Raw genomic sequence first — 27,766 nt, 5'->3', positions numbered from 1 at the left:
AAGGGAGATCAGGGTTGTCCAAGACACCCACAACCCCCCTGAAGGGATAGGAGTGAGGTGGCAGGGGTGCCACCCCTCCTATCCCTGCTATTGGTCGTTCACAAGTGACGACCAGTAGCAGATCGGGGGCGGGGAGGTTAACTTTGGGTTTCCCCGTTCTGTCCACCCACAGTAGGCCGGGCAGAACGGGGAAACCAACGAGGACCAGAGGATCATCAGCAGCAGAGAACGGCAATGCGGCTCCCTGGATCCTACGGAAGCCGGTGAGTTGCCTAGCAACATCTGGAGGGCTACAGTTTTAGACCACTAGTCAATGGTCTCTAAACTGTAGCCCTCCAGATGTTGCAAAACTACAACTCCCAGCATGCCCAGACAGCTGTTTGGGCATGCTGGGATTTGTAGTTTTACAACAGCTGGAGGGCTACAGTTTGGAGATCACTGTTAAGTGGTCTCTAAACTGTAGCCCTCCAGATGTTGCAAAACTGCAAATTCCAGCATGCTCAAACAGCAAACAGCTGTCTCGGCATGCTGGGAGTTGTAGTTGCGTACCTCCAGCTGTTGCATAACTACATCTCCCAGCATGCCCTTCGGCGATCAGTACATGCTGGGAGTTGTAGATTTGAATCAGCTGGAGGCACACTGGTTGGAAAATACTGAGTTAGGTAACAGAACCTAACTGAAGGTTTTTCCAACAAGTGTGCCTCCAGCTGTTGCAAAAGTACAACTCCCAGCATGCATGGTCTGTCAGTGCATGCTAGGAGTTGTAGTTTTGCAACAGCTGGAGGTTGCCCCCCCCCCCCCCATGTGAATGTATAGAATACACTCACACGGGCGGGTTTACAGTAAGTTTCCTGCTTGAAGTTTGAGCTGCGGCAATTTTTTTGCCGCAGCGCAAACTCCTAGCGGGAAACTCATCGTAAACCCGCCAGTGCGATTGTACCCTAAAACACTACTCTACACTAACACAAAATGAAGGGTAAAACGCTACATATACACTCCCTTACACTGCCCCCCCCCCCAATAAAAATTAAAAACGTATCGTACGGCAGTGTTTCCAAAACGGAGCCTCCAGCTGTTGTAAAACAACAACTCCCAGCATTTCCGGACAGCCGCTGACTGTTCAGGCATGCTGGGAGTTTAGCAACAGCTGGAGGCACCCTGTTTGGGAATCTCTGGCCTGGAATACCCCTATGTCCACCCCTATGCAATCCCTAATTTAGGCCTCAAATGCGCATGGCACTCTCTCACTTTGGAGCCCTGTCGTATTTCAAGGCAACAATTTAGGGCCACATATGGGGTATTTCCGTACTCGGGAGAAATTGCACTACAAAATTTGGGGGGGCTTTTTCTCCTTTTACCCCTTATGAAAAGTTGGGGGCTACACCAGCCTGTTAGTGTAAAAAAAATTACACTAACATGCTGGTGTTGCCCCATACTTTTTATTTTCACAAGCGATAAAAGGAAAAAAGACCCCCAAAATTTGTAACGCAATTTCTCCTGAGTACGGAAATACCCCATATGTGGATGTAAAATGCTCTGCGGACGCACAACAAGGCTCAGGGGGGAGAGCGCACTATGTACATTTCAGGCCTAAATTGGTGATTTGCACAGGGGTGGCTGATTTTACAGCGGTTCTGACATAAAGCAAAAAATAAATACCCAAATGTGACCCCATTTTGGAAACTACACTCCTCACGGAATGTAACAAGGGGTATAGTGAGCCTTAACACCCCACAGGTGTTTGAAGAATTTCATTAAAGTTGGATGGGAAAATTAAGAAAAAAAATGTTGCTAAAATGCTGGAGTTACCCTAAATTTTTTTTTTTTACAAGGGGAAAATAGGGGGGAAAAATCCCCCCCAAAATTTGTAACCCCATTTCTTCTGAGTAAGAACATACCCCATATGTGGATGTAGAGTGCTCTGCGGGCGAACTACAATGCTCAGAAGAGAAGGAGCGCCATTGGGCTTTTGAAGAGAAAATTTGTCCGGAATTGAAGGCCACGTGTGTTTACAAAGCCCCCATAGTGCCAGAACAATGGACGGGCCCCACATGTGATCCATTTTGGAAACTACACCCCTCACGTAATTTAATAAGGGGTGCAGTGAGCATTTACACCCCACAGGTGTCTGACAGATTTTTGGAAAAGTGGTCCGTGAAAATGAAAAATGTAATTTTTCATTTTCACAGCCCACTGTTCCAAAGATCTGTCAAACGCCAGTGGGGTGTAAATACTCACTGCACCCCTTATTAAATTCTGTGAGGGGTGTAGTTTCCAAAATGGGGTAACATTTGGAGGTCCACTGTTCTGGCACCACGGGGGGCTTTGTAAACGCACATGGCCCCTGAATTCCATTCCAAACCAATTCTCTCTCCAAAAGCTCAATGGCGCTCCGCTTCTCGGAGCATTGTAGTGCGCCAGCAGAGCACTTGATGTCCACACATAGGGTATTTCCATACTCAGAAGAAATGGGGTTTCAAATGTTGGGGGTCATTTTCTCCTAAAACCAGCTTTTTAGTGAGAAATGTTTTTTTTTTCTCATCTACACATCTGACTTTAACAAAAAGTCGTTAAACACCTGTGAGGTGTTAAGGCTCACTGTACCTCTTGTTACGATCCTTGAGGGGTGTAGTTTCCAAAATGGTATGCATGTGTTTTTTTTTTGTTTCTTTATTTTTTTTTATTTTTTTGCTGTTCTGGCACCATAGGGGCTTCCTAAATGGGACATGCCCCCCCCCCCCCCCCCCCCCAAAAAAAAACAAACATTTCAGCAAAATTTGCTTTCCAAAAGCCAAATGTGACTCCAGCAGAGCACTTGACGTCCACACATTTTCTCCTATTGCCCCTTGTAAAAATAAAAAATTTTGGGGAAAACTAGCATTTTAGTAAAATTTTGTAAAAAAAAAAAAAAAAATTTAAAAATCATTTACACATCCAAATTTTACGAAAAGTCGTCAAACACCTGTGGAGTGTTAAGGCTCACTGTACCCCTTGTTACGTTCCTTGAGGGGTGTAGTTTCCAAAATAGTATGCCATGTGTGTGTTTTTTTTTTTTTTTGCTGTTTTGGCACCATACGGGCTTCTTAAATGTGACATGCCCCCCAAAAACCATTTCAGAAAAATTTCGATTTTGAAAATGCAGTAATTTTTCCGCCACGATGTCCCGTCACTGTATAACGCCCGTAATGAATTACGGGCATATACTGGTGCAAACGGGAAGTTACAAAACCCTATAGGCTGCAATGCAATTTAGTCACGGCCGTCAGGGGTTTTGTAACGGCCGGGTTTCGCCGATATAGTGACGGAAGTTCCTAAACGGAACTATTTCACAGTGTGAAAGAGGCCTTAGCTATGGGGATTTGCTTCTGCTCTGGACAGTTCCCAAGACACGTGTCATCAGAGAGCACTTAGACAGAAAAAAAACTCACTTTCAGCAGATCATAAGTACTGAAAGGTTTAAGATTTTTTAATAGAAGTAATTTACAAATCTGTTTAACTCTCTGTAGCCAGTTGATTAATATATAAAAAGTTTTTTTCCTGGATAACCCCTTTAAGGACCAGGCCAATTTTATTTTTGCATTTTAGTTTTTTCCTCCTCGCCTTCTAAAAATCATAACTCTTATATTTCCATCCACAGACCCATATGAGGGCTTGTATTTTTCATCACTAATTTTATTTTGTAATGACCTCACTTATTTTACCATAAAAAGTACGGCGCAACCAAAAAATATTATTTATGTGGGAAAATGGAAAAGAAAACCGCAATTTAGCAAATTTTGGAAGGTTTTGTTTTCACGCTGTACACTTTGTGGTAAAAATGATATGTTTTCTTTATTTAATGAAACCCATGTTATATGACTTTTTAGAATTGTACCTCTTTAAAAAAAAAATCTCAAACAATTTTAACAAAATTAGTATGATTGAAATTGCTAATTGGTAATTTTTTGCGCTGTGACCTGTAGTTTTGCTTATATTTTACTATTTATTAATTTTTTGGGGGAATAAAATGTGACAAAAAAAAGCAATTATGTATATTTTTTTTACGTTTGCGCTGTTCACCGTACAGGATAATTAACAATGTATTTTGATAGTTTAGACTTCTACGCAAACAACGATGCCAAATATGTTTATTAATTATTTTTTGGGGGGGTAAAATGGAAAAAACGGATGATTTACATTTTCATAGGGGGGAGGATATTTTTCACATATTTTTAAAACTTTTTAAAACTTTTTTTTTTTATTTTTTCTTACCTTTTAGTAGTCCCCATAGGGAACTAATTATAGCAATTATCTGAGTGCTAATACTGTTCAGTGCTATGATTAGTACCATAGTTCAATTTAAAGTACCGCACTGCCGCGATCTGTATTGATCACAACATCTGAGGGGTTCATGGTGGACATCCGCGCGATCGTGTATGTCCGCCATTACCAGTGGGTCCCTGGCTGCTCATAGCAGCCGGGACCTGCCACCCATGATGCGAGCACCGGTCCGGTTGCTCGCAGTCATGGAGGAGCTTAAATGTACGTCATCTTGCGTAAGCACCTCTGCACCATCACGTACATTTGCGTCCATTGTCGTTAAGGGGTTAGTTTAAATTTTTTTTGGCTTCTTTTTATGTATTATGGATTACTTGGATTGTTATCAACATCTGTTAAATAGTTTGTTAATATCACCTGGAAATATATTTAGTGAGAAAAATGTGACGTGTTCAATACATATTTCACCCATGTATGACTGCGGGGCTATACTCCTGAATGAAGGGGATGGAGTGAAGGTTAGAATAGCTAATTAGGGAATGTCAAAAATGTTCTTAAGATTGTTCTTAACCACTTAGGGACCAAGGGCGTACAGCGTACAGGATTGCCCTGGTTCCCTGGTACTTAAGGACCACAGGCATACCTGTATGACACTGGGAATTCCGGTCCCTGCCGTTCGACGGGTGGGGAGCGGACCGGGATGCCTGCTTAAATCATTCAGCAAGCACCCCGTGCAAACCAATTCAGACCGGCGACCTGCGGTGATTCTGGGTCATACGGGTCTCAGGTGAACCGGAAAATAAGAGAGATCAGGGTTGTCCAAGACATCCCCCCCCCCCCTGAAGGGATAGGAGTTAGGTGGCAGGAGTGCCAGCCCTCCTATCCCTGCTATTGGTCGTTCAGAAGCAACCGACCAATAGCAGATCAGGGGCGGGGGGGTTAAAGTTCGGTTCCCCAATCTGCCCACCCACTGTAGTCCGGGCAGAGCAGGGGAACCGTGATGTGATCAGCGGCGGGCGGCAGAGGACTGCGATGTGGCTCCCTGGCGCGGCGTGCGGCGATCCTACGGAAGTCGGTGAGTTGTTGCCTAGCAACATCTGGAGGGCGACAGTTTGGAGACCACTGTACAGTGGTCTCTAAACTGTAGCCCTCCCTATGTTGCAAAACTACAACTCCCAGCATGCCCAGACAACTGTTTGCTGTTTGGGCTGGCTGGGATTTGCAGTTTTGCAACACCTGGAGGGCACCAGTTTGAAGATCAATGTGCAGTGGTCTCTAAACTGTGGCCCTCTAGATCTTGCAAAACTACAACTCCCAGCATGCCCACACAGAAAACAGCTGTCTGGGCATGCTGGGATTTGTAGTTTTGCAACATGTGGAAGGCCGCAGTTTGGAGATCACTGTGCAGTGGTCTCTAAACTGTGGCCTTTCAGATCTTTCAAAACTACATCTCCCAGCATGCCCTTCAAGTTAGGTAACAGAACCTAACTGAAGGTTTTCCAACCAGTGTGCCTCCAGCTGTTGCGAAAGTACAACCCCCAGCATGCACGGTCTCAATGCATGCTGGGAGTTGTAGTTTTGAAACAGCTGGAGGTTTCCCCCCCCCCCCCCCCATGTGAATGTTCAGGGTACATTCACATGAGCGGGTTCACAGTGAGTTTCCTGCATGAAGTTTGAGCTGCCACAAATTTTCTGCCACAGTGCAAAATCCTAGTGGGAAACTCACCTTAAACCCTGCCCATGTGATTGTACCATAAAAACACTACACGAACACAAAATAAAGGGTAAAACTCTACATATACACCCTCTTGCACTGTCCCCCCCCCAATAAAAATGAAAAACGTATCGCACGGCAGTGTTTCCAAAATGGGGCCTCCATCTGTTGCAAAACAACAACTCCCGCCATTTCCAGACAGCCACTGACTGTCGAGGCATGCTGGGAGTTTAGCAACAGCTGGAGGCACCCTGTTTGGGAAACACTGGCGTAGAATACCCTTATGTCCACCCCTATGCAATCCCTAATTTAGTCCACAAATGTGCATGGCGCTCTCTCACTTCGGAGCCCTGTCCTATTTCAAGGAAACTGTTTAGGGCCACACATGGGGTATTTCCGTACTCGGGAGTAACATACTTCATAAGGTTGAAAAAAGACCAGAGTCCATCAAGTTCAACCTATAACCCTAATGAGTCCCTACTGAGTTGATCCAGAGGAAGGCAAAAAACCCTCATACTAGAGGTAAAAATTCCTTCCCAACTCCAAATATGGCAGTCAGAATAAATCCCTGGATCACGTTCTGTCCCTATAAATCTAATATGTATAACCAGCGATGTTATTATTCTCCGATAAAATGCATCCAGACCCCTTTTGAACTCCTTTACAGAGTTCACCATGACCACCTCCTCAGGCAGAGAATTCCGCACTTACAGTAAAGAACCCCCATCTGTGCTGGTGTAGAATAATTGCACTACAAATATTGGGGGGCTTTTTCTCCTTTTACCCCTTATGAAAAGGAAAATTTGGAGTCTACACCAGCCTGTTAGTTAAATTTTTTTTTTACTTTTTTACACTAACATGCTGGTGTTGCCCCATACTTTTTATTTTCACAAGAGGTAAAAAGAAAGACCCTCAAAATTTGTAACACAATTTCTCCTGAGTACGGAAATACACCATATGTGGAAGTAAAATGCTTTGTGGACGCACAGCAAGGCTCAGGAGTGAGAGTGCACTATTTACATTTGAGGCCTAAATTGGTGATTTGCACAGGGGTGGCTTAATTTACAGCGGTTCTGACATAAACACAAAAATATCCACGTGTGACCCGATATTGGAAACTACACCCCTCAAGGAACGTAACAAGGGGTATTCTGAGCCTTAACACCTCACAGGTGTTTGACGAATTTTTGTTGAAGTTGGATGGGAAAATGAAAAAAAAAATTTTTTTTTTACTGAAATGCTGGTGTTACCCTACAATTTTCATTTTCACAAGGGAAAATAATAAAAAGGCCCCCCAAAATTTGTAAGTCCATTTCTTCTGAGTAAGAACATATGGGGATGTAAAGTGCTCTGCGGGCGAATATGGGGATGTAAAGGGCTCTGCGGGCGAACTACAATGCTCAGAAGAGAAGGAGCGCCATTGGGCTTTTGGAGAGAAAATTTGAAGGCCACGTGTTTTTACAAAGCCCCCCATAGTGCCAGAATAATGGACCCCTCCACATGTGATCCCATTTTGTAAACTACACCCCTCACGTAATGTAATAAGGGTTACAATGAGCATTTACGCCCCACAAGTGTCTGACAGATTTTTGGAACAGTGGTCCGTGAAAAGGAAAAATTTTATTTTTCATTTGCACAGCCCACTGTTCCAAAGATCTTTCAAATGCCAGTGGGGTGTAAATAATCACTGCACCCCTTATTAAATTCTGTGAGGGGTGTAGTTTTCAAAATGGGGTCACATGTGGGGGGTCCACTGTTCTGGCATCACGGGGGGAGGGGGAGCTTTGTAAATGCACATGTCCCCTTCCATTCCAAATAAATTCTCTCTCCAAAAGCTCAATGGCACATCTCCTCTTCTGAGCATTGAGGTTCGCCCACAGAGCACTTTACATCCACATATGGGGTATTTCCATACTAAAAAGAAATGGGGTTATACATTTTTGGGTCCATGTTCTCCTATTACCCCTTCTAAAAATGTAAAATTAGGAGAAAAACTGCATTTTTGTGAAAAAAAACAAAACTTTTTTTTTTTCATTGACACATCCGATTTTTAACAAAAAGTCGTCAAACACCTGTGGGGTGTTAAGTCTCACTGTACCCCTTGTTACGTTCCCTGAGGGGTGTAGTTTCCAGAAAAGTATGCCATGTGTTTTTTCTTATTTTTTCTTATTATTATTATGTTCTGGCGCCATAGGGGCTTCCTAAATGCAACATGTGTGACTCCTTCTCTTCTGAGCATTGTAGTGTGCCTGCAGTGCACTTGACGTCCAAACATGGAGTATTTCCATATTCGGAAGAGAGGCTTCCTAAATGCAACATGCCCCCGAAAATCCATTTCCGCTAAATTCACTCTCCAAAATCCCATTGTCGCTCCTTCCATTCTGAGCCCTCTACTTTGCTGCTATTCCTGTGAAACACCTAAAGGGTTAACAAACTTTCTGAATGTCATTTTGAATACTTTGGGGGGGTGCAGTTTTTGTAATGGGTCATTTATGGGGTATTTCTAATATGAAGGCCGTTCAAATTCAGATTCTGATTTTTTTTTTTAAAATTAGAAAATTGCTGCTGAACTTTGAAGCCCTCTGATGTCTTCCAAAAATAAAAACATGTAAATTTTATGATGCCAGCATAAAGTAGACATATTGTATATGTGAATCAATATATAATTTATTTGGAATATTCATTTTCCTTATAAGCAGAGAGCTTCAAAGTTAGAAAAATGCAAAGTTTTCTAATTTTTCATGAAATTTTTGAATTTTTCTCCAAGAAATGATGCAAGTATCGCCGAAAATTTGCCACTATGTTAAAGTAGATTATGTCACAGAAAAACATTCTCTGAATCAAATTCATCAGTTAAAGCATCCCAGAGTTGTTAATGCTTAAAGTGACAGTGGTCAGATGTGCAAAAAATTGCTCTGGTCCTTAAGGTGAAAATGGGCTTGGTCCTTAAGGGGTTCACCCCCTAAACATCCAAAGGATAGCGGGGGTCCCAGCAGACGGACCCCCTGTGATATCTGGGCCGGCTTCTGTGTTTGGAGCTTCTGTATTTGTAATGTCACTCCATGCCCCCTTCAATTATGTCTATGGGAGGGGGGGTGACGGCTGTGGTCGCTCATCATTCGGCACCGAACTGAGTTCATCCCATGCACCGGATGAATGTAGGGCCACGCCGGAGATTGCGGGAGGTCCCAGCGGCCAGACCGCTGCAATCAGACATCTTAATCCCTATCTTTTGTATAGGGGATAAGATGTTTAGGGGTGGTGTACCCCTTTAAGGACTAAGCACATTTTGGCTTTGAGGACATAGGAATTTTTTTTCCGTTTCTTCTCGCCTTCTAGGAGCCATAACTTTTATTTCAACAGACCCAAATAAGGGCTTGCTTTTTGTGCGAACAATTGTACATTGTAATGACACCTTTTATGTTACCATAAAATGTATGGTACAACCAAAAAAACAATATTTGTGGGGGAAATTGATAAGAAAACTTTAAAAAACTTTGGGGGGTGTTGTTTTTACACAGTACACTTTATGGTAAAAATGTCATGTTCTCTTTATTCTAGGTCAATATAGGTAATTTTATGGTAAAAATGGCAGCTAGTCATTACCATGGGATTGGTAAGTGACATTGTTTTTAACCATAAGAGGGTGCATGGCATATATACCGTATATACTCGAGTATAAGCCGAGTTTTTCAGCACGATTTTTCGTGCTGAAAACACCCCCCTCGGCTTATACTCGAGTGAACTCTCCACCCGCAGTGGTCTTCAACCTGCGGACCTCCAGAGGTTTCAAAACTACAACTCCCAGCAAGCCCAGGCAGCCATCGGCTGTCCGGGCTTGCTGGGAGTTGTAGTTTTGAAACCTCCGGAGGTCCGCAGGTTGAAGACCACTGCGGCCTTCGACATCATCCAGCCCCCTCTCACCCCCCTTTAGTTCTGTACAGTACTCACCTCCGCTTGGCGCTGGTCCGGTGCTGCAGGGCTGTCCGGAGAAGAGGTGGTCCGGTGGGACAGTGGTTCCGGGCTGCTATCTTCACCGGGGAGGCCTCTTCTAAGCGCTTCGGGCCCGGCCTCAGAATAGTCACGTTGCCTTGACAACGACGCAGAGGTGCGTTCATTGCCAACGTACTTCTGCGTCATTGTCAAGGCAACACCTCTATACCGGGCCGGAAGCGCGGAGAAGAGGCGCCCCCGGTGAAGATAGCAGCCCGGAACCACTATCCTACCGGACCACCTCCTCACCGGACAGTCCTGCAGGACCGGACCAGCGCCGAGCGGAGGTGAGTACTCAGAACTAAAGGGGGGTGAGAGGGGGCTGAATGATGTTGAAGGCCGCAGTGGTCTTCAACCTGCGGACCTCCGGAGGTTTCAAAACTACAACTCCCAGCAAGCCCGGACAGCCGATGGCTGCCCGGGCTTGCTGGGAGTTGTAGTTTTGAAACCTCTGGAAGTCCGCAGGTTGAAGACAACTGAGGGCGGATGATAAGAGGATGATGAAGGGGGGGTGTGGGATGATGAAGGGGGGGTGTGGGATGATGAAGGGGGGGTGTGGGATGATGACAAGAGGATGATGAAGGGGGGATGTGTGGGATGATGACAAGGGGATGATGAAGGGGGAATGTGTGGGATGATGACAAGGGGATGATGAAGGGGGGATGTGTGGGATGATGACAAGGGGATGATGAAGGGGGGATGTGTGGGATGATAAGGGGATGATGAAGGGGAGATGTGTGGGATGATAAGGGGATGATGACAGGCGGCGGTGATGATGATGAGGATGTTAATGACGGGTCTGGATGAAGACGGGGGTCTGGATGATGACAGGGGGGGATGATGTATTTCCCACCCTAGGCTTATACTCGAGTCAATAACTTTTCCTGGGATTTTGGGTTGAAATTAGGGGTCTCGGCTTATACTCGGGTCGGCTTATACTCGAGTATATACGGTATATGCTCTGTTCCCGCTCCTGGTCAATGAAGCTTGCTCAGGTGTGCACTTAATACCCAGTAAGCATCGTAGATCCATAGCTAATGCCGGACATCACCAATCAGGTAGATGGCTGCCATTAACCCTTAACCCCTTAAGGACGCAGGACGTAAATGTACGTCCTGGTGAGGTGGTACTTAACGCACCAGGACGTACATTTACGTCCTAAGCATAACCGCGGGCATCGGAGCGATGCCCGTGTCATGCGCGGCTGATCCCGGCTGCTAATCGCAGCCAGGGACCCGCCGGCAATGGCCGACGCCCGCGATCTCGCGGGCGTCCGCCATTAACCCCTCAGGTGCCGGGATCAATACAGATCCCGGCATCTGCGGCGGTTCGCGATTTAAATGAACGATCGGATCGCCCGCAGCGCTGCTGCGGGGATCCGATCATTCATAACGCCGCACGGAGGTCCCCTCTCCTTCCTCCGTGCGTCTCCCGGCGTCTCCTGCTCTGGTCTGTGATCGAGCAGACCAGAGCAGGAGATGACCGAAAACACTGATCTGTTCTATGTCCTATACATAGAACAGATCAGTATTAGCAATCATGGTATTGCTATGAATAGTCCCCTATGGGGACTATTCAAGTGTAAAAAAAAATGTAAAAAAATGTAAAAGTAAAAGTAAAAAAAAAGTGAAAAATCCCCTCCCCCAATAAAAAAATAAAACGTCCGTTTTTTCCTATTTAACCCACAAAAAGCTTAAAAAACATTTTTTATAGACCTATTTGGTATCGCCGCGTGCGAAAATGTCCGAACTATTAAAATAAAATGTTAATGATCCCGTACGGTGAACGGCGTGAACGAAAAAAAATAAAAAAAGTCCAAAATTCCTACTTTTTAAATACATTTTATTAAAAAAAAATTATTAAAAATGTATTAAAAGTTTTTTATATGCAAATGTGGTATCAAAAAAAGGTACAGATCATGGCGCAAAAAATGAGCCCCCATACCGCCACTTATACGTAAAAATAAAAAAGTTAGAGGTCATCAAAATAAAGGGATTATAAACGTACTAATTTGGTTAAAAAGTTTGTGATTTTTTTTAAGCGCAACAATAATATAAAAGTATATAATAATGGGTATCATTTTAATCGTATTGACCCTCAGAATAAAGAACACACGTCACTTTTACCATAAATTGTACGGCGTGAAAACAAAACCTTCCAAAATTAGCAAAATTGCGTTTTTCGTTTTAATTTCCCCACAAAAATAGTGTTTTTTGGTTGCGCCATACATTTTATGATATAATGAGTTATGTCATTACAAAGGACAACTGGTCGCGCAAAAAACAAGCCCTCATACTAGTCTGTGGATGAAAATATAAAAGAGTTATGATTTTTAGAAGGCGAGGAGGAAAAAATGAAAACGTAAAAATTAAATTGTCTGAGTCCTTAAGGCCAAAATGGGCTTAGTCCTTAAGGGGTTAAAGGGGTACACCCCGGAAGAAGTCTGGTGATGAAACGTAGGGTGCAGGAGGTCCATTACTGCTAACCACTAGGCAAGTTATAAACTCTTACTTAACCCCTTAAGGACCAGGCCATTTTACACCTTAGGACCAGAGCGTTTTTTGCACATCTGACCACTGTCACTTTAAACATTAATAACTCTGGAATGCTTTTAGTTATCAATCTGATTCCGAGATTGTTTTTTCGTGACATATTCTACTTTAACATAGTGGTAAAATTTTGTGGTAACTTGCATCCTTTCTTGGTGAAAAATCCCCAAATTTGATGAAAAATTAGAAAATTTTGCATTTTTCTAACTTTGAAGCTCTCTGCTTGTAAGGAAAATGGATATTCAAAATATTTTTTTATTTTATTCACATTTCCAATATGTCTACTTTATGTTTGCATCATAAAATTGACGTGTTTTTACTTTTGGAAGACACCAGAGGGCTTCAAAGTTCAGCAGCAATTTTCCAATTTTTCACAAAATTTTGAACCTCGCTTTTTTTCAGAGACCAGTTCAGGTTTGAAGTGGATTTGAAGGGTCTTCCCATTAGAAATACCCCACAAATGACCCCATTATAAAAACTACACCCCCCAAAGTATTCAAAATGACAATCAGTAAGTGTTTTAACCCTTTAGGTGTTTCACAGGAATAGCAGCAAAGTGAAGGAGAAAATTCACAATCTTTATTTTTTACACTCGCATGTTCTTGTAAACCCAATTTTTTAATTTTTACAAGGGGTAAAAGGAGAAAATGTATACTTATATTTGTAGCCCAATTTCTCTCGAGTAAGCACATACCTCATATGTCTATGTAAAGTGTTCGGCGGGCGCAGTAGAGGGCTCAGAAGCGAAGGAGCGACAAGGGGATTTTGGAGAGTACGTTTTTCAGAAATGGTTTTTGGGGGGCATGTTGCATTTAGGAAGCCCCTATGGTGCCAGAACAGCAAAAATAACCCACATGGCATGCCATTTTGGAAACTAGACCCCTTGGGGAACGTAACAAGAAATAAAGTGAGCCTTAATACCCCACAGGTGTTTCACGACTTTTGCATATGTAAAAAAAATATTATTTTTTCCACTAAAATGTGTGTTTCCCCCCCAAATTTCACATTTTTGCAAGGGTTAATAGCAGAAAATACCCCCCAAAATTTGTAACCCCATCTCTTCTGAGTATGGAGGTACCCCATAAGTTGACCTGAAGTGCATTACGAGCGAACTACAATGCTCCGAAGAGAAGGAGTGATATTTGACTTTTTGAGAGCAAATTTTGCTCGGGGGGCATGTCGCATTTAGGAAGCCCCTATGGTGCCAGAACAGCAAAAAAAAAAACACATGGCATACCATTTTGGAAACTAGACCCCTTGAGGAACGTAACAAGGAATAAAGTGAGCCTTAATACCCCACACGGGTTTCACGACTTTTGCATATGTAAAAAAATATATATATTTTTTTCACAAAAATGTGTGTTTCCCCCCAAATTTCACATTTTTGCAAGGGTTAATAGCAGAAAATACCCCCCAAAATTTGTAACCCCATCTCTTCTGAGTATGGAGGTACCCCATAAGTGGACCTGAAGTGCACTACGTGCGAACTACAATGCTCAGAAGAGGAGGAGCACCATTGAGCTTTTGGAAAGAGAATTCGTTTGGAATAGTAGTCAGGGGCCATGTGCATTTACAAAGCCCCCCGTGGTGCCAGAACAGTGGACCCCCCCCCACATGTGACCCCATTTTGGAAACTACACCCCTCACAGAATTTAATAAGTGGTGCAGTGAGCATTTACACCCCACTGGCGTTTGACAGATCTTTGGGACAGTGGGCTGTGCAAATGGAAAATTACATTTTTCATTTTCACGGATCACTGTTCCAAAAATCTGTCAGACACCTGTGGGGCGTAAATGCTCACTGTACCCCTAATTACATTACATGAGGGGTGTAGTTTCCAAAATGGGGTCACATACCTAACTCAGTTTTTTCCAACCAGTGTGCCTCCAGCTGTTGCAAAACTTCAACTCCCAGCATGTACTGATCGCCGAAAGGCATGCTGGGAGATGTAGTTATGCAACAGCTGGAGGGATCGCAACTACAACTCCCAGCATGCAGAGACAGCTGTTTGCTGTTTAGGCTTGCTGGAAGTTGCAGTTTTGCAACATCTGTAGAGCTATAGTTTAGAGACCACTGCATAGTGGTCTCCAAACTGTGGACCTCCAGATGTTGCAAAACTACAACTCCCAGCATGCCCAGACAGCAAACTGCTGACTGGGCATGCTGGGAGTTGTAGTTTTGCAAGATCTGGAGGTGCACAGTATAGAGATCACTTTGCAGTCGTCTCAAACTGTAGACCTCCAGCTGTTGCAAAACTGCAACTCCCAGCAAGCCTAAACAGCTCTCTGGGCATGCTGGGAGTTGTAGTTTTGCAACATCTGGAGGGTTACAGTTTAGAGACCACTATAGTGGTCTCAGACTGTAGCCCTCCAGATGTTGCTAAGTAACTCACCGGCTTCCGTTGGATCCAGGAAGCTGCGTCGCCGTCCTCTTCTTCCGTCGATCGTCGCCCGCTGCCGCCGCTGATGGTCGCCGCTGCCGTCGCCGATGGGTAAGTGGATCTTCGGCGCCGGTCCCTGTCGGTTTCCCCGTTCTGCCCCGCCTATTGTGGGTGGGCAGGACGGGGAAACCGAAAGTAAACCCCTCCGCCCCCGATCTGCTATTGGTGGTCGCGTCTAGACCACCAATACCAGAGATAGGAGGGGTGGCAACCCTGCCACCTCACTCCTATCGCTACAGGGGGATCGTGTGTGTCTAGGACACCCGCGATCCCCCTTCTATTCCGGGTCACCGGGTCACCATAGACCCGTATGACCCGGAATCGGCGCAAATCGCAAGTGTGAATTCACTTGCGATTTGCGCCGATCGCCGACATGGGGGGGTCTAATGACCCCCCTGGGCATTTGCGCGGGGTGCCTGCTGATAGATATCAGCAGTCACCCCGGCGCGATCCCCGCCCGGCGCGCGGCGGGGACCGAAATTCCCACGGGCGTACAGGTACGCCCTTGGTCCTTAAGTACCAGGGAGCAAAGGCGTACCTGTACGCCCTTGGTCCTTAAGGGGTTAAAGGGATATTCCGGTGAAAACCTTTTTTCTTTTAAATCAACTGGTGGCAGAAAGTTAAACATATTTGTAAATTACTTTTATTAAAAAATCTTAATCCTTCCAGTACTTATTAGCTGCTGAATGCTACAGAGGAAATTTCTTTATTTTTGGAACACTGATGACATCACAAGCACAGTGCTCTCTGCTGACATCTCTGTCCATTTTAGCAACCATGCATAGCAGATGCATAGCAGATGTATGCTAAGGGCAGCATGGTGGCTCAGTGGTTAGCAATGCTGCCTTGCAGTGATGGGGACTTGGGTTCAAATCCCACTAAGGACAACAATAAATAAAGCATTATTATTATTATAACGTCAGCAGAGAGAACTGTGCTCGTGATGTCATCAGAGAGCATTCCAAAAAGAAAAGAATTTCCTCTGTAGTATTCAGCAGCTAATAAGTACAGGAAGGATTAAGATTTTTTAATAGAAGTAATTTAGAAATATGCTTACATTTCTGCCACCAGTTGATTTAAAAGAAAAAAGGTTTTCACCGGAGCACCCCTTTAACTATTTTTAAATGCCATTTAGCTGCCATGTCCCCATTGCTGCTTTATCTTGCATAGGGCAACCTACTAGGGTGTTTACATTTTGATGCACCTTACAGTCAAATATTTACATATGCATTTATTTTGCACCTTGGCAATAATCTTGCTACTGGTCATTGCTTAGAGCTCCTCTGTCCTCCTTTTCCTTTGGTTTTCCCTGACCTTATATGCCCATTACATTGGACATACGTATACTCCCTCCTTTTTTCTTGTTCATGCTTGGAATTTTAATGTCTTTTTTTAAATGTTTGTTTTCATTTGTCAAATAAAGTTTTTGATACATTGATTACGATACGCCTGTTTCGCTGTATTTATACTTTGTAGTGTATGATCGGTTGCTATTGGCGATTGCTGTTTTGTTATATTATCCCCTATGAAAAGGATAGGGGATAAGATGTGTGATCACGGGGGTCCCGCCACTGGAGACCCCCGCAATCTCTCCTGCTGCACCCGCTTGTCATCAGCTGCACTGAACGAAGATCGCTCCATGCTGATGACTCCTGATACAGGGGCCGGAGTATCGCGACTTCACGGCCCCGCCCCCTCGTGATGTAATGCTCTCCCACCTCAATGCAAGCCTATGGTAGGGGGCGTGACAGATAGTTATAAAAATTATAACTTTTGGTGAAAAAATGAGCATGCCGAAAATCATCCTCTTCTGACCCCTATAACACTTTTATTTTTCTGAATTTGGGGCAGATTTTTGTTTTAATGGGACTTTTTGATCCCTTTTTATAAAGTTTTAGGGTAGAAGTATTATGGTATAAATCAGCAATTTTTTTTTAGGTTTGAGTGACCTTGCAGTTTCATTAATTCTATATTTCAGTAGTTTAGACATTTCCACACAAATGTTTATGTTTACTTTTGTTTATATTATTTTATTTAACCCCTTAAGGACCAACCCAAATAAACCTGTACGCCCCTGAAAGACCAGGCCTGTTTTTTTTTTTTAAATTGGAGATGTCTGTATTTATTAGAGAATAACTCGATAATCGATAGAATATCACGATAATTCTGACATTTTTTTTGTCACTAGGTTGCATATATTTATACATACTGACCAAATCGTTTATGAAATGTATACTTTCAGATGTCTTTCTTTTGACAGCATTTTTTTTTTGTTTTTAATTTAACATTTTAAATTAATTAGAAGCCTAACAATTTAACTTGATATTTTGAAAATTTGAAAACTAATTTTTTTTTTTTGTGTTATGCAAGGTTGGCAGTAATTTGAAGGTAGTAGAACATAGGAACACCCCCCCCCCCCCAAATGACCCCATTTTAAAAACTAGACCCCCCTCAAGGTATTCGCTAGGGGGTACAGTGAGTATTTTAACACTATAGTTTTTTGGCAGGAATTATTACAAAGTCAGTGTTAAAAATTCGAAATTTGCATTTATTTACAAATGCATAATTTGTGTGGCATATTTTTTGTGCATCACTTCTGATTCTATTGCAAGAAATTCACCCTATATTTTATTAAGCTGCTTGGCCTGTGTTTGGAAATACCCCCGTTTAGGCCATATTTGGTTCCTTGGCCGTGTGGTAGGACCCAGAAGGAGAGGAGCGCCATTTGGCTTTCAGGGCATCATTTTAGACCGAATGGATTATAGGCCGCACTTCATGCCTGCAAAGGGTTTTAGCTGCCAGAACCATACATAACCCCCACAAGTGACCCTATTTTGGAAACTACACCCCCTAAAGTATTCATCTAGACCAAAATTGAGTACTTTGAGTCTTTTTTTGTGTGGCTGGAATGGTTACAAAGTCAGTGAAAAAATGTAAATTTTCTTTTTTTATCACAAATGCATTATTTGTGGGACATATTTTTTGTACATTGCATCTGAAAAGTAGAAAATGCGCCCCATATTTTATTACGCTGTTTGTCCCTTGTTCGGTAATACCCCAGCTTAGACCATATTTGGTTGCATGGCCATATGGTGGGACCCAAAAGGAGAAGAGCACCATTTGGCTTTCAGGATATCATTATACAAATTATATACAAAATATACAAATTATATATTTTTTTCACTTTTTTTTTTAATGCTTTGGAATACTTAGTGCCTCTGGCATGTCCTGACAGGCAATAACCAGGGCAGCCCTGCGGGTCCTTGTAAAGACCCCCGGCTGCCCAGGTAACCAGCAGCCCCCCGCGATCGTTGCGGGGTGCTACAGGAGAGAGACAAAGGGAGCCCCCTCCCTCTGTCAAAACTCCTTACAGCTCGTGGTCGCTTCCGACCGCGGCTGTAAGGGTTAAACTGCTGGGACGGAAGTTTACTTCGGTCCCGGCATTGCGGCAGGGTCCCGGCTGTGTGTTACAGCCGAGTCCCTGCCGCGATCTCGTGGGTGCACGAGAACCATGGACGAGTATACACTTGAATCCTGCCTGAACGTGTATTCACGTACATGGTCCTTAAGGGGTTAAAACCTGATCCATCAAGTTAAACCAAGGAGGTGAAGAGAAGGGGTATGATATTTCTGCTGTTTTAATTCTCTCAACTGTTCCTGCTGTGACCAGTTCCTGAGGTAGACTGTTCCATAAATTTACAATTGCTATGGTAAAGAAGGTTTGTCGCCCCTATAGACTAAACCTTTTTTTCTCAAGATGGACCGAGTGCCCCCCTATTTTTTTTTTTGTATGGGCCATTTTATAGACTTAAATAGGTTAATCATATTTAGTCTCTTCTCAAGACTAAACAAATTTAATTATTTTAATCTTTCCTTAATGCTAAGATGTTCCATGCTCCTTATTAGTTTAGTTGTACGTCTCTGTACACTTTCCAGCTCCTTTACTTCTCTACTTATGAACTGGTGCCCAAAACTGAATAACATATTCCAGGTCAGGCCGTACCAATGCTTTATAAGCTGTAGTATTATGTCCTTATCCCACAAGTCCATGCCTCTTTTCATATATGACAAGATCCTGCTGCCTTAGAAGCAGCTGTTTGACATTGCATTCTATCAGTCTATGATCTATAAATACACCCACATCCACAATGAACCTCATTTGCCAAGTGGATGCCCAGTGTCTCCAAATTGGCTTGTAACTTATGCACATCTTCTATAGACTGTCTCGTGCTACAAGATCTACAAGGATAGAAAGAGAGCTATTAATCCCATCCTCTATATCATACATAAATAAGTTAAACAAAAGTGGGCCCAAAACTGAACACTGTGGTACACCACTAACAATCGGGGACCAATCAGAGTATGAATCATTGACCACAAATCTTTGTGTATGGTCCTTAAGCCTGTTTTCCACCCAGTTACAAATCAAAATGTTTAACCCTTAAGACTTTAGTTTGGCAATGCGACGTCTATGAGGGACAATGTCAAACTCCTTTTATTGTGAGGATGATTAACATAAGTAGCGAAACAAGCAGACCTCCACCTTCCCAACCTTTTGATAATATGCTCAGGGACATGATTACAGGAGGCTGCTGAACTTGCACCAATCCGGAAAGAATGGCTGAAAATTTGGAAGCCTTAATACCTAATGACCTAATTAATGAACGGTTGTGGTTTATGAAACTGCTAATAGTGTAAGGGCCTTAATGGCAAAAGGTAAGGGAGGTGCTGGATCTGAAATACCGTGTCTCACCTCAGCATATTCTTTAACCACTTTGACTTTACAGCGGTCAGGACCAGTAGGAAAATACTCCACCACAGTGTTACTCAAGTAAGTTTTGGAAAAGACTAGAGTAAGTTGCGCATAACAAAGAAATAGCTATGGAGAAAATTGGCACTGGACGACGAGGTGGCAAATTCCCCAGGCCTGAGGAAACCATAAAACGCAAGGTAAATAGCTGCCTTAAAGGGGTACTCCCATGGAAAACTTTTTTTTTTTTAAATCAACTGGTGCCAGAAAGTTAAACAGATTTGTAAATTACTTCTATTAAAAAATCTTTATCTTTCCAGTACTTTTTAGGGGCTATACACTACAGGAAATGCTTTTACTTTTTAGATTTCTCTGATGTCGTGACCACAGTACTCTCTGCTGACCTCTGCTGTCCATTTTAGGAACTGTCCAGAGCAGGAGAAAATCCCCATAGCAAACATATGCTGCTCTGGACAGTTCCTAAAATGGACAGCAGAAGTCAGCAGAGAGCACTGTGATCATGACATCAGAGAAATCTAAACAGTAAAGCATTTGCTCTGTAGTATATAGCCCCTAAAAAGTACTAGAAGGAGTAAGATTTTTTAATAGAAGTAATTTACAAATCTGTTTAACTTTCTGGCACCAGATGATTAAAAAAAAAAAAAAGTTTTTCACGGGAGTACCCCTTTAACTCCTTGGGGACAGAGCCCATTATAACCCTAAGGACGGGAGCATTTTTTGCAATTCTGACCACTGTCACTTTAAGCATTAATAACTCTGGGATGCTCTTAATTTTCATTCTGATTCCGAGATAGTTTTTTCGCGACATATTCTACTTTATGTTAGTGGTAAATTTTTGTCGATACTTGCATCATTTCTTGGTGAAAAATTCAAAAATTTGATGAAAAAATAGAAAATTTTGAATTATTCTAATTTTGTAGCTCTCTGCTTGTAAGGAAAACAGACATTCCAAATAAATTATATACTGATTCACAAATACAATATGTTTACTTTATGTTTGCATCATAAAGTTGACATGTTTTTACTTTTGGAAGACATCAGAGGGCTTCAAAGTTCAGCAGCAATTTTCCAATTTTTCACAAAATTTCCAAAATCTGAATTTTTCAGGGACCAGTTCAGTTTTGAAGTGGATTTGAAGGGCCTTCATATTAGAAATACCCCATAAATTACCCCATTATAAAAACTGCACCCCTCAAAGTATTCAAAATAACATTCAAAAAGTTTAACCCTTTAGGTGTTTCACAGGAATAGCAGCAAAGTGAAGGAGAAAATTCAAAATCTAAATTTTTTACACTCGCATGTTCTTGTAGACCCAGTTTTTGAAACGGGGTAATAGGAGAAAAAGCCCCCCAAAATTTGTAACCCAATTTCTCTCGAGTAAGGAAATACCTCATATGTGTATGTCAAGTGTTAGGCGGGTGCTGTAGAGGGCTCAGAAGGGAAGGAGCGACAACGGGATTTTGGAGAGTGAATTTTGCTGAAATGGTTTTTGGGGGCATGTCACATTTAGGAAGCCCCTATGGTGCCATAACAGCAAAAAAAAATGCCATGGTATACTATTTTAGAAACTACACCCCTCAAGGCACGTAACAAGGGGTCCGGTGATCCTTAACACCCCACAGGTATTTGACGACTTTTCGTTAAATTCGGATGTGTAAATGAAAAGAAAATTTTTTCACTAAAGTGCAGTTTTTTTTCCCAAAATTTACAATTTCTACAAAGGGTAATGGGAGAAAAATCCCCCCCAAAATTTGTAACGCAATTTCTCCCGAGTACGGAGATACCCCATATGTGGCCCTAAACTGTTGCCTTGAAATACGACAGGACTCTGAAGTGAGAGAGCGCAATGCGCATTTGAGGCCTAAATTAGGAATTTGCAATAGGGGTGGACCCGATTACAAGGATGGGGCTTGTCTCCAAAGCCCTACAGCAGTGTTTCCCAAACAGGGTGCCTCCAGCTGTTGCAAGACTCCCAGCCTGCCAGGACAGTCTATGGCTGTCCGGCAACACTGGGTGTTGTGGTTTTGCAACAGCTGGAGGCGCCATTTAGGAAACACTGCTGTATGAGACGTTTTTCAGTTTTTATTGGGGGGGGGGGGGCGCGATGTGTAAGGGGGTGTATGTGTAGTGTTTTACTTTTTATTATTTGTTAGTGTAGTGTTTTTAGGGTACATTCACACAGGCAGGGGTTCACAGTAAGTTTCCTTGAAGGAAACCCACTGTAAACCCTCCCGTGTGAATGTACCCTGTACATTCACATGGGGGGGGGGGGGCGCCCCAAACCTCCAGCTGTTGCAAAACTACAACTCCCAGAGTGATCTGACAGACCGTACATGCTGGGAGTTGTAGTTTTAAAACAGCTGTAGGCACACTGGTGGGGAACCACTGAGTTTGAAAACAGACTCTAGCTCAGTGATTGCAACCCATGTGCCTCCAGCTGTTGCAAGACTACAACTCCCAGCATGTACGGTCTGTCAGATCACTCTGGGAGTTGTAGTTTTGCAACAGCTGGAGGCACACGGGTTGGAATCACTGAGTTAGGAAACAGACTCTAGCTCAGTGTTTCCCAACCAGTGTGCCTACAGCTGTTGCAAAACTACAATTCCCAGCACGGCCAGACAGTCAGGGATGCTGGGCGTGTAGTTCTGCAATATCTGGCCCTTCAGATGTTGCAGAACTACAATTCCCAGCATGCCTGGACAGTCTGGGCATGCTAGGAGTTGTAGTTATGCAACAACTGGGGAAGAACAGTTTTTGGAGACCGCTAAGTAGTAGCCTCCAAACTGTAGCCCTCCAGATGTTGCAAAACTACAACTCCAAGCATGCCTAGACTGTCCTGGCATGCTGGGAGTTGTAGTTCTGCAACATCTGAAGGGCCAGATATTGCAGAACTGCATGCCCAGCATCCCTGATTGTCTGGCCATGCTGGGAGTTGTAGTTTTGCAACATCTGGAGGGCTACAGTTTGGAGACCACCATATAGTGGTCTCCAAACTGTGCCACTTCAGATGTTGCAAAACTACAACTCCAAGCATGCCCAGACAGTCAGTGCATGCTGAAAGTTGTAGTTTTGCAACATCTGGAGGACCACTACACAGTGGTCTCCAAACTGTGACCCTCCAGGTGTTGCAAAACTACAACTCCCAGCATGCCCAGACAGCCTTTGGCTGTCTGGGCATGCTGGGAGTTGTAGTTTTGCAGCTTTTAGAAGGCCACAGTGAAGATCACTTATTGCGATCTTCACTGCAGCCTTCTCCGACGCACTTTCCGGCCGCCGCTCAGATGATGACGCCACTGCCCGGGATGCTGCCACCGCAGGTCCGGGTAAGCCGGGCCATGTCCCCCCCCTTCACCGCCCATGTTCCCCCCGCTCTGTACCGACTTCGATCGGTGGGCAGAGCGGGGGGAAAGGAAATCTAACCCCCCGCCCCCCTCCTGCCATTGGTGGTCAGCCTGACCGACCAATGGCAGGGGATAGGAGGGGGTGGCAACACTGCCACCTCGCTCCTATCCTTTAGGCTGGTTGGAGCGGTCTCTGACAGCTCCGATCACGCTTATTTTCCGGGAGATCGGGTCACCAGTGACCTGATTTGCCCGGATCGCGGCAAATCGCAGGTCTGAATTGACCTGCGATTTGCTGCGATCGCCGACATGGGGGGGTCTCAGGACCCCCTAGGCATTGCCACGGGATGCCTGCTGATAGATATCAGCAGGCATCCCGATCCGATATCCGATTATGCATACGCCCTCCGTCCCCAAGGAGTTAAGGACAAGACTCTGCATAAACTCAAAAGGGTTCTGATCAAGTAGTGCGGAAATTTTCCTGAACAAATCCCCCTGTGATAGACAATCTACTAGGGCTGACAATAGGTCTAGATTTCTAAACACCTCCTAAGGATAGCCTTGATAGGATGTGCTGAGAATATGGAAACTCCGCCGGGATTCTCTAATGATAAATGATGCTGTACCCCTGCCAAAAAATGCTTGACGGTATTGTGGCTTAACTTTAGGTCAGAGTGGCAAAAACCTACAAACATAAGGATATAAGTTATAATGTCCTGATCTCCTTGCGGATACCGTTGTCGAAAACCCAAAAAACTTTCCATGCATGGGATTAATCCTTAGCCATGTTTGTAGAAAAAGATTTATTAACAAGATCTCTAGCAATATATAACAAACAATCTAATCCATCACCAGATCTTTGAGTAGAGGAGCTGGGGTAGCAACTTTGTCCGCTCGCATTTGCCGCCACGTTTTTTACCCCATCAACATGTTCACATTTAACATGAAATTTGTGCATGAGACAACCAGACCAACCTCCTAGTAAATTTCATGACCAAGGCTGATCTGGACCTGCCCTTATTGATGATATCCACCACCGCGGCATTATCTGTAAAGAAAACCACAGTCTGCTTGCACCAGTGGTTGCCCCACGTGAAAGCAGCCACGACTATAGGGAAAATTACAAAAAGGAATTTAAATTTTCTAGACCAAAGACCTCCCATGGCCAAGAACCCGACATCCAGTGGATATCCCATATGGCTGCAAAACCTGAATTAGAGGCATCATTGAACAGACCACTGGAATAAAAAATTATACCCCGTTCCAAGATTGTAAAAACCTGCCCAACATAATCAGGTCGGCCATAGCTTCGCTGTCTAAATAAATGAAGGACTGCTGATCTCGAGCCTAGGCGAGCAAGGTTAACAACCGGGAGACGAAAGTCCTGCCCTGAGGGATAATACGAGTAGCAAAGTTAAGCATACCCAGTATCTTCTGTAAATTAAGTTTTGTACAAACGTGGGATCTAGAAAACGTACCGATAATTTACCTGATGCGTAGCAATTTCTCAGCTGGCAACTTTGCTTCCATGGCAACTGTGTCTAACACGTTACCCAGGAATATGATTATCCTGCTGGGGCCTTCCATCTTTTTCTCAGAGCCAGGGACCTGCAACAACTCAAGCAGATTTCTCAAGGCAGACAAACCATATGGATGTTTTATGTGGGGGCTCAATGAGCAGGAAATCGTCCAGGTAGTGTGTGACGTACGGGCAGCCTATAACGTTCTCTAAGATCCAGTGTAATGCCGAGGAAGTGAACTGGTCAAAAAGCCATGGACTACTCTTTGCCCCAAAGATTAGTTTAGTTGCAAAATACAGACCTTGCCATTTCACACCATACCATTTTCACAGATCTGGATGAATCGGCAACAATTTAAAAGCATCTGTGGCCAGGCCCCTGCCCCTAAGCTGATGATAACCTGTATGGCCTGATCCACAGAAGTGTATGTCATCGAACATTTCTCTGATGGAACCAGGGCATTAAGACTGGGAATGAGGGGCAGACAAATCATAAATGAAATGTTTTTTATTGGAAAATTTACCAACATCTATGCCCACCGGACTGACCTTCCAAGTATCAAATGGGGCTGTAGAAAAAGGTCCTATTGTGTAACCTTTCTGAATTTCGGCCTGAATAAGTGTGGTAACTGTGTCTGCATCCCTTAAAGCAGATTGTAGATTATGACACTCGTACATTTGCTGTGGTAATGCCACCAAACCCTTGTGGAATCCTTCTGCGAGACAATGCTGTAACCATTGAGGTCCAGGTGATTCTGAAGACAAGCTGCCAGGGTTTCCACATGCACCACACTTAGTCAGGATCGCTGCTTCTGAGGGCACATGGATTTTGGGTGGACCCTGAAACATTGTGAGCATAGGAGGAGAAGTTTACATGAACAATACTTACTAGATCAAACAGCGCATATACCTCCGGGAATAAAGCAGGATAAACGGTCGCTGAGACTGTCAAGTATGCCTTGCAGTGAGGCCTTAAACTGTGACGGACTACCACTGTGCTATGTGTCGACATAAGCCATTCAAACTCCCACAAAAACTTCCTAGAAAACACAGATAAGCTATAGATTCTTAAAAAATCAGCAGACTTACCGTGTTCCGTGGAGTTGATCAGGCCCCTGGTTGAACAGCTCTAGATTGCCCTGGATGGTTAGAGGTGTTGGCCCACCAGACTTGGCTTTTCCCTCGAGTGTGATCCAGGGAACTGCAATCCTACTTCTGACACCAACTGTCAAGGATGCCTTGCAGTGAGGCCTTAAACTGTGAATGACTACTGCTGTGCTATTTTGCTGAGTGTCAACATAAGCAAATTCACACCAGACAATGTTGGTATGAATCCCCTTCTCAGCACTCACTCCAAAGGAGCTCTGCCCTCAGGACGGCGCAGATGCGCCGAAACTAGTAGAGGAGGCAAATTTCTGATTTTAATCAATTTCACAGATTCCATTTGTTTGGGTACTGCAGACCCATAAGACAGGAAATTACTGGGTGAATCCCAGAATTCATCACTTATCTGAAACTGTGAAATCTGTGTCTATTACCACCCAATCCCTAATGTGCTGGAACTGTTAGAAGGCTGCCGCTGCCTTAGCTGCAAAAGACAAACGATAATCATAAAAGGCATGACCATCATATTTATTACTCAGATCAGTTAGTTTGTATAAATAAATGTCTAATTCCTCTCTACGATGGGGATGTGAAGAACAAATCACGTCACAATAAAGGCTGGAAGCGAGCATAAATTCAGCCAAAGATAATTTGGGATTTAGTCTAATGTCCTTGCTCTTCAGGACGACAGAAACCTCCCAGCATGAAAGTTTTATTTTCAGCCAGATCCTGAGAGGCAATAAGAAGGGAAGCCATATTAACATCCTTCCCTTCTAGGATATCTTTCCGAATGTACGGAGGAATGAAATGCACAGGAAGAATACGGGGTGACTTAACAAAAGTACCTGTAGTATCTGGCTGTGGCGTAGCTGCAGTAGTGGCTGCTGGTGTCAGTGACAACCCTGAATCTGGGATAACAGGTGATGCTGATGTAGACAAATTTGCAGCAGTTTGCAAATTTGTGGAGACTACTGCTGCCGTGGACTCTGATGCTAGAATCCCTAATGTGGAGGACACCATCCTATTCTACATGGAATCTAAACAATTCCTAACCTCGGACAAAGAGGTAGAGAAACCACTCATCATACCTTGCAGCCTGAGTTAAACCTGCCTAGATAGATGACAAGGCACCCTCTTGTTGGCTGGGAGCTGAAGTTTCCGACATCATAATCCAGTACAATTCTGCCTTTTTAGCTGTCACCGGGATTGGAACTTCTCTCCTACCACCTCCGCTATAATCTTTTGTATAGTCCATGCCCTATAAGACGCGGAATTGCCATGTTTGGATGCCCTGGAAGGAGTTTCAGGAAAAAACAACTACTCTATGTCAGACTCATGGGACATCTTCACCTACAACAAAAACCCCCGAGAGCAGCCACCAAAAAAACGAAAAATGCTGACAGGCTGAATAAACAGTGACATAACCCATAATATTGACGTGGAAAATTCATTCCAAGCCCACTTTTACCCTGAACCTCCAACCTCCTCACCCCAGCACCCCATACTGAGCCCCCTAAAATAAATTATCATTTAAATGGGCACTGTCACCAAACTTTTTTTTGATATGTTGTAGTACTTATGTATTACAACATATCTCTAATATACTTTCATTATTTTATTTTTTTTACCATTAAAATAGTTCACTTTACAATAAAAAAAACGGCCACTAGGGGTCTCCCTCCTAGTGGCCGGCTGAAGCCGGACATGACGTCACTAGCGAAATAGGACCGATGCTGGCCGGGCAATCTGTCCTAATTCAGTCAGCCTGTGCTCGCTCCCTGCCTGTCAATCAGACAGGTGGGAGCGAACGCTGAGAACAGGATGCGCACATTGGCTTCCTGGCCTCACACGCCGGCCCTGCCTCCCGGCAGATACACCGCTGCTGCTGTCCTGCACTAAGGTATGAGAGCGGGGTTCGGGGGATTGAGAGCGTGGAGCAGGGTTCGGGGGGGACTGAGAGCGGGGTTTGGGGTAGCGCCGCGGCCATGGCCATAAAGTTTTTGTTTTCAACACAGGCTGCCTACAGTTGTTTCACCACTAAAGTTGTCGTGGTGAAATAGCTGGAGGCACCCTGTAT

At 43.8% G+C, this 27,766-nt stretch overlaps 1 protein-coding gene across 1 annotated transcript in view; it reads right to left on the bottom strand.

Annotated features, from left to right (window-relative positions):
* Nucleotides 1–25,738, bottom strand: part of LOC130294597 (C-Jun-amino-terminal kinase-interacting protein 4-like) — a 279,068-nt gene extending 253,330 nt beyond the window's left edge. Inside the window, exon 1 of the mRNA XM_056544684.1 lies at nucleotides 25,675–25,738. The gene's annotated coding sequence lies outside the window, so the exon portion shown is untranslated. The remainder of the gene's footprint in view (nucleotides 1–25,674) is intronic.
* Nucleotides 25,739–27,766: the final 2,028 nt, after the last annotated feature.

Source organism: Hyla sarda, chromosome 10 (genome assembly GCF_029499605.1).
Source record: "Hyla sarda isolate aHylSar1 chromosome 10, aHylSar1.hap1, whole genome shotgun sequence".
Taxonomy (NCBI): Eukaryota; Metazoa; Chordata; class Amphibia; order Anura; family Hylidae; genus Hyla; species Hyla sarda.
The sequence above is the reverse complement of the archived record's forward strand: the minus strand, read 5'-3'. Positions and strand labels throughout refer to the sequence as shown.